Here is a 6,950-nt window from a genome sequence, read left to right as displayed (position 1 = left end):
CTCCAGAATGCAGGAAATGATGTGTTTAATGCTCAAAATCTTCTGGTGGAGGACCTGCAGATCCCCCACTCATCGTGGATTTCAGCATGGAACATCTTCTCGTCTCGTTCTCGTGAACTAAGTGTATCGTCACACGGTTAATCGAAACCCTTAGGCAAGGTCTTCACCACTTTCCAACACAAAATGACGCCCTTGAGTGTCCAGAATTAAAGAACTAAATATTCTTCTTGTGTTCATGTAGAAATGAGGCTAAATTTAAATGTTTGACAACTCACGTCTTCATTATCTTTGTTCAGTTTTGTTATTTTTAAAATGACTAAATGCCTTCCTGCGTGTTCATCTGGCAAAAAACATTACACAGAAGAATTATTTAAATAAACTTTTAGATTAATTTAGTATTTTAAAATTGCACGCTGAGGATTGCATATAAATAAATGGTTCTTTTTTGTCACCTGACACTTTTTAAGTCAAAACTCACATCCTAAAACATTTTCATCAGCTGTGATCAATGAAAGCGCCGACGAGGGTCATTATTTCTGATTAATCCATTAATCATGTAGTGTGAAATAGTCCAAACTGTAATCTTCATATTTCTTGTTCTGTCCGAAACCCTCACATACCTGAACTGTAAATGGATTATTAAAATAGTTGTTGATTAATCATTTAATTTTTTATAAATCAGAACATTCTCTGGTTAATCTGTTAAAGTATTAAACTGTAAAATAGTTGAATATTTATTTTGTACAAATGTGTTGTCTGGACTTCCTTTAACTGATGGGGGGGGGGCGTCCGGAGTGGCAGGTCAATTGACACAGAACAAGACAACTGACCCCCAGGGGTCAAAGGTCAGAGGAAACGTCCCTCTTTGATCTGGTGTTCAGAGTGATAATCACAGTGAGACGTTTCTGCTCTCGTCCCTGACGGATCAGACTGAAGACTCAAATCACCGCCTGTTTCAAATATAGTACTTTTTACTTCACGGCATTAAGTTGTTTTGCTGAGATTAAGAAAAGATTAATTTAATTTTAATAAGAAAAATACAATAATGACTTTATTGATCCCTTGGTAAAAGTGATGAACTCATCAGTCATTATTCTGAAATGGGGATGAGGAACTTTTACTTTTTGTATATTTTGATGTTAATACTTCTGTACATAAAACCTAAAAATGCATTGATTTCAAGTGGATCAATCATTACAGGTAGACATAAACTAATCTGGAGATTTATGTGATTTAAATATCAGAACCAGACTCAAATAACAGACTGGAAGAGTTTCTGACACTCAGAAAACTCTCGCTGTGCGTACCGGCCTCTACGGAGGACCACATGGTTTCTTTAAGACAAGACTTTAACCGAGTAGCTGCCAAAACCAAACCTTAAAGGGTCATTTCTGTATTTTTAACCTGGGCCCTGTTCTCACGTAGACTCGCGGCTACAGAAAGTTTGGACTCCATGCAGTAGGTGTTGTGGTCAGCGACAGGCTCAGACTTCAGGCATCAGGTGTCTGACGATCCCTGCGAGGGACTCCCGGTGACCCCCTTCGTTTTTAACAGGAAACTGAAGTCTCGCTCGAGGACAGTTCTCACTCTGAAGTCTCGTGAGAGGCGAGTTGTTGAAGGAAGATGTCGGAGGAAACGAGGCAGAGCAGTTTCTTGTGTATGAGAGCTGCTGGCCAGACTTTATTTCCTAACTCCAGCTCTGACTCACGTTTCCACCGGCGTCTTGCTGCAACAGCTCGCCTCTCACGAGATTTCAGAACGAGATTTCCAAAATCTTTTGTACCCATGAGTCATTTCAACATGGAAAGGTGAAAATAGGGCCGAGGTTTAAAAATACAGGAGGCAGATCAGCGGGTACCTCACACAAGTGATGTCTTGCAGGGTGATGATGAACGGCCTGTTTTGATTGGAGGACTAAAAACTGAATAAAAGATCTGTTAAAAACTAAAAGTCCAGACGAAAAAACACTGTTTCCACATTCAGACACAAAGCCTTACCGTGTCCAAGTTTAAATTTTATATCAGTACCATGAAAAGATTTTGATTTTAACAGTAAATACCTTCGCACCTCTATAACGAGAGACAGGTGCGTCGGAGGGGGACAGGAGAGTCAGAGGCAAAGCATCGAACAAGTCACCCCGCCACCGAGGGGCGGTGACCACGATCAGTCACTTAAGCAGCGTGAAGCTTGTTGGATTTTACTCTGCAAACATAAGCTGGGACTTAATGACGACTTCCTACTCAACAGTTTTTTGTGTGTCTGTATAGGGCTATTCTTCTGAAGGTTCCCCTGTCCAACCCTTAACAGTCCTGCACACACATGTTATACATGTACGCACTGCTACAAGTTATTTGTAGCACGTATATAATAATGTGAAGATTTTAACATTTAGCCTATGGTGATTTTTTCCCCATATCAAGTTTCATTGTCAGTTTCCAGTTAGATTATGGATGTATGAGATTGTTGTTTTTTGGGTCATATGTCGTATGCAGTAGGTTTTTTCCTCCATTTATGTAGCGTTATGTTTATTTGCTAATTCCTCCAAGTTTTTTGTCACCAGTACGTCTATTTATGATGCATTTTATGATATTGTTTTGATGTGCATTCAGTATACAGAAATCTACATCCATCTCATGGAAATATGAATGAATGTTTCGTAATGGCTGCCTTATTTATTTATGAGGAAGTAGGTGATTGGTGTAGACGAATAAGTCACCTCCTACTAAAGATGGCTTCCCACTACGTAACACCATTTGTCTGATGAAGGTCTGGAACCCAAACGTGCAAGTTAGACAGTGTGCGGGAGTTTTTCTTTGCTACACAGGTTTTTCTAACACTATATCTAGCAGTTTGTTCCAGAAGCATGTTTCATTGCAGTGTTGCAGTTTATTTTTATCTGTTTTAAAGTCTCCACGCCAACATGCATATCGTCTCTTGCACCGTTTTATTTTGGGTCATTTGTTTTATAGTTGTAATTTAGTATTGTATAATTTGATTTTTGATTTTTGATGTTGTTAGTATTTTGTTTAATGTCACTTTACTTTATTCCACTTGCTGCTGTAATATTGAAAGTTCTCACCTTATCTCATCTCTCTTATCTTTTGTTCTATTTGTAAAATTCTCCTCAAATCAAACGCTCTGCGGGAAGAAAAGGATCAAATCCAGTATCTGTGGCTGTAATAAGACTATTTTAATTCTGGCTGCTAGTTTCTCCAGCGTCGAGGTTTATTGTGCTGACTTTTCCAACATTAAACCGAAACCTCTCTACAGGTGGGGCGCAGGTACGACGCCCGGTCTCAGGGTTCTGGCTCTTTTGTCCTGACATGTTTGACTCAAAGTATTGCAGAACGTGTTTAAAAGACCCAAACGCTGCACATCTTACAGACAACAGGCTTTTACACTTTTTTTTTTTTTTAGCGGCCATGTCGAGACTCGTGTTCACGTCACCTCTCGGTCTCGCTGCTCTGCTGATCAGACACCATTTGGACGTCCGATTCGACCAATGCGGCCCGGACTCGGCCCTTCCTGTCCTGTGCAGCTTCTGGACCTGGAGGACAAATGCCAGCCAATTCAGGAGCCTCTAATTGTGGCCCGGGAAGCTCCACAAAGCCCCCCTGCCTCCGCCTTCAATGGGCTGCCCTGTGGAGGCCCGTGTGAACCGCAGAGCCCCTTTTTCCTCCCCATCCTGCCTCAGTACGTCGGCCCCCGCTACCCCCCCCCCCTCCACATGTTAATTAATAGGCCTTACTGGCAGATTTGGATCCCGCTCGGCTTTGATTGAAGGCGGCCATTAGCATCTATTAATTTTGCCTCTGGCGTTTTATCGCCGGCTCTGAAAGGAGGAATTAAGTGGTGTGAGTTATTGTGAGGGCCCGGGGTGTGAGGCTGAGTTAAAATGTGATTATTGTCCCCGCAGCCTGGAGCCAGCTAACTGCTGCTAAGCCCTCTTGAAAGTGAAGGGGCCACTCCTCTCATTAGAGCCCAACAAGGGAAAGATATTAACAGGAAATAACTGCAAATTTCTTTTTTCCTCGTCTAATCTCTTCTCTTTATGTTCCACGTGAAAGGGGCACTTAAAAATGTAAAGGGGGGGGAGTGGAGCGCGAGCGACGCGGCTAAGCAGCGATGATACAGTAGTCCAGCCGATGGACGTCACCTTTCATTTTGTCTTTCCAAAAAAGATTTGGATTTAATTGGGCTTTAGGAGGAGCAGCTGCAGGAAGGTCAGACATGGCCGCAGTCTGGCGCCGCTCCTTGTTCATGTTCAGCATGTTGTTTTAGGTTTCTGCTCGACAAAGATGGCGAGCGGAAGCGACATCGCAGAAGCACTGAAGAAGAAGGGCTTCGGTGGAACAGCCGTCATTTCACGTCTCTTTAAATCTTCTAAACTAAAATCTCTCCCTCGTTCACTTCACTGCTCAAACTGTGATGCACTGCATTGTGGGATTGTTAGCAGAAGGTTGTTTTCATGCAATAGTGTCTAACGTTGGAGCACTACGAGAGAATTACAAGTACAGCTCTTCTCCACTGATTGGACCGCTTTTACCAAGATTGTAATAATATTATAACAACATTTTTATTTATAGGACGATACAAAGTCTTCAGAAACAAGGAAACATCTCACGCACAGCAGTGAATAACTTGATTTAATGTCTAACATCTGCTGGAAGACGAAAAGCGTTCTCTTCCAGACCTGAGGCACAGTCAGAGGCCCCTGAGAGCGCAGCAGCCCTGTAGGGTCGTACGTTCAGGCTGATTTATTGTTGCATAGGTAACACTTCATTTTCAGGCGCTTCAGTAATAACAGTTTATAAAACCTCATAAGATGCTTAGAAACATAAATAAGTCCATAGAAGTGTTAATTAAAACACAATTAACACATTTATTAGTTAATAGTATAAAGCAAATTTATTACTGACTTGGAAGATATTTATGAGCACAGTTTTAGACCACTTTTCAATGTTAATGACATAATTATTAACGACACTTAATGAGTGTTAGTAACATCCTAAAACTCATAATCATAATATTATAAAGTGCACAAGAAAGAATTTATTAATTTGAATAAGACACTGTTCCCTCTTTAGCTCCAGTAGCTGCAAACGTGCATTGTTAATGCATAATAAAGGATTTATTAGCCTTTATAAGGCAACAACTCATTAATAAGCGGTCTATAAACTGTTAACACTTTTCTAATTAGTGCTCATAAATATCTTACAAGCCAATTATAAATGAGTCTGATAATACTACCAACACTCATAATAAACGAGCAAAAGTAAATTTGTTAATTTTGCTTTAATTAACACTTACATGGACTTGCACGCATTTACACGCCTCTAATAGGAGTCTTATTAACTGTTAATTACTGCTTATTACATGCAATTTTAATTTTAAACAAAGTGTTGCCTGATTAGGTTTTGGGTGAAGTCAGTTAAAATGGGCCACTTTTTGGTAAATGACTAATTAGACCATCTAATAAGCTATGCATAAGAACTAATGATATTTTTCTAAATTGGCATGGGTCTCTTAAATATTTATTTGTAAAATAAAATGTGAAAAAGTACAACTGTTTTCTAATTATTAATGTTTGAGTATCAGCAAGTTAAAAGGTGAAGGGAGAACAACACAGTAATTTTAGCCGAAATCCTCTAAATGTTTGCAGGAAATTGACAATATTTAACATCTTAAATACATTTCATGCAATAAAACAAACATAAGAACAAATAATTCATTGAAAAATGCATTTAAAAATGAAGTGATTGTGTCGGATGGGTGCTTGTTTTTTTAGGTTTTACATGAATATGTACGTATACACCTATGAAGCTGTTTTGCACCCTCAATTTGTAAATTTTCAGGAAGCGTGCATGTGCACGTGCCCATTTCAGCCTGCTGGTTTAGCTAAAAAAGTACCTAAAATGATTATTTTCACAGAAATCTTTACAAATTTGAACTATTTTTTATTTGAAAGAAACATCTTTCATAAACATTTTAAGGTAAGGTTACTTATCATTGTTTGAGTGAAATTTACTATGTCGAGCTCATTTTCCACAGGATTTCTCTGATGTGCTTCATGTAGGCTATGCCCCGCCTACTATAGATATCTCAGACCAATCAAAGCTATTTTTACATGTCAGCTAGTGTTGCAGCAACAATTCAAGATCAGTATTTGTGATTAGCTGTAAAATTTTAGAGTGCTATGAAGCTCCAACCTTTTGCAGTCCCTCCCCTTCTGTTGGACCACCATGGGACCTTATTTCAGAAAAATATTGTACTGTAGTCAACTGCAAGAGACAACAAATATTTTGATCCCATTTGAATTGTGCCCCCCGTGACCCTGTACGCAGAATAAGCAGTTGGCGATGGATGGATGGATTGTGCCCTGAATGACACGCAGGATGTTTGTCAATTTAAAAAATTAATTTTAAAGTCAAGAAAGTCGCAGTTTGATGTAAAACTGTTGAGGTACAAGACTGTGAAAATACATAATTACAAAGACCACAAACCCACAAGTCGCGTATGTGACGTCGTAACTGTTTCTGTCAATGACTGAAGCTAACGTGACTGAAGCTAACGTGACTGAAGCTAACGTCAAAACAAACTTACTTGAGAGGATGACGTGATAAAAGGACCAGGAAAGCTGGCATTACTGCGCCAACATGTTGACAATGTATATTGTGCGAGACCAGAGATGTAGTTCGTTGAACGGTTTTCACACAAAACCACATGTAACTTTACTGATTTCTTGATTTGCAAAATTATATTTTAAATTGACCAACATCATGTGTGTAACTTAATTCTAACAGGATAAAAAGATAAGTTGTCTCTCGTCGTTGACTACCGTTCATATTTTTCCCGAAATAAGGTCCCATGGGCCGGAAGCGGAAGCGAGTGACTTAGGCTCTCTATTTGGCCCATTTTAGCTGACTTCACCTTCATTGAACATGTCGCCC

This window comes from Micropterus dolomieu, linkage group LG19 (assembly GCF_021292245.1).
Source record: "Micropterus dolomieu isolate WLL.071019.BEF.003 ecotype Adirondacks linkage group LG19, ASM2129224v1, whole genome shotgun sequence".
In the NCBI taxonomy this organism is placed as follows: domain Eukaryota; kingdom Metazoa; phylum Chordata; class Actinopteri; order Centrarchiformes; family Centrarchidae; genus Micropterus; species Micropterus dolomieu.
The sequence above is the reverse complement of the archived record's forward strand: the minus strand, read 5'-3'. Positions refer to the sequence as shown.